Source organism: Populus euphratica, unplaced genomic scaffold (genome assembly GCF_000495115.2).
Source record: "Populus euphratica unplaced genomic scaffold, PopEup_1.0 scaffold83.1, whole genome shotgun sequence".
Classification (NCBI taxonomy): domain Eukaryota; kingdom Viridiplantae; phylum Streptophyta; class Magnoliopsida; order Malpighiales; family Salicaceae; genus Populus; species Populus euphratica.
The window spans coordinates 96,114-96,958 of NW_011499963.1; the positions used below are offsets into that span (position 1 = coordinate 96,114).

Below are 845 nucleotides of genomic sequence, written 5' to 3' on the forward strand. Positions count from 1 at the left end.
TTTCTGCTAATTTCTATCAAAAATACCGGGAAAACGTTCAAATTTATGGAGCACAAACCCGACAACAAAAAAAAAAGGCAATTTCAAAGCAGAACGAAAAGCTAGTTGAAAAGAAAGGTTTCGAGAACCGAGGAGAAGAAAGGGATCATAGTGGGGATAGGGGCCGGGTTGAATCGGAGGGGCCTACCAAACTAAAACATGAATTCGGTTAGCCGGGAATATTAGGTAGCGGAGGGTCAGACCCCCGGAGGGAACTTTCAGAAAGAGCGGACGGAGCGGATTAGCTTTCTTGTCTTCTCTTTGCTCTTTGAACGAGAGCGAGCAACTCTCTAAGTATCAGCGAGTCATTCCGCGGTTGACTTTGACCTTCCCTTGATCTACTTGTTCAGCTGAGATTGTCACTTCCTAGGAATCCGGTGAAATGAATCAATCTCGGTATGTTATGAAGTTTCCCTCCTCCTTACCATCTTAAAAAAAGAAAAAGGCCTGCAACTTCCACTGGCGGAAAGAGAGGGATTCGAACCCTCGGTAAACAAAAGCCTACATAGCAGTTCCAATGCTACGCCTTAAACCACTCGGCCATCTCTCCTACATAATCTTATTATTTTATTATGACCCTCGCGAGTGAATAGCGAGTCATTCATATTCTTGCAGTAAAGACCAATCCATTAGAAATAGAAAACTTTTCGTCAAAGACTTCGGTTCGGGAAAAAAAAATGCTTCTTGTTACCAAGAATTTTTTCTATTCATCTTTGTCAAGACGACGATCCCGTCATATTATGATTTTTATACCGGATTAAACCAACCAATGAATTGGAACGAATCAACTACTCCCTTCATGGTCA

The 845-nt window shown here is 42.1% G+C and overlaps 1 non-coding gene across 1 annotated transcript; it reads right to left on the reverse strand.

The window, feature by feature from the left end:
• Positions 1-502: 502 nt before the first annotated feature.
• Positions 503-589, reverse strand: TRNAS-GGA (transfer RNA serine (anticodon GGA)). The gene has a single exon. It is a non-coding gene; the product is annotated as a tRNA-Ser (tRNA).
• Positions 590-845: the final 256 nt, after the last annotated feature.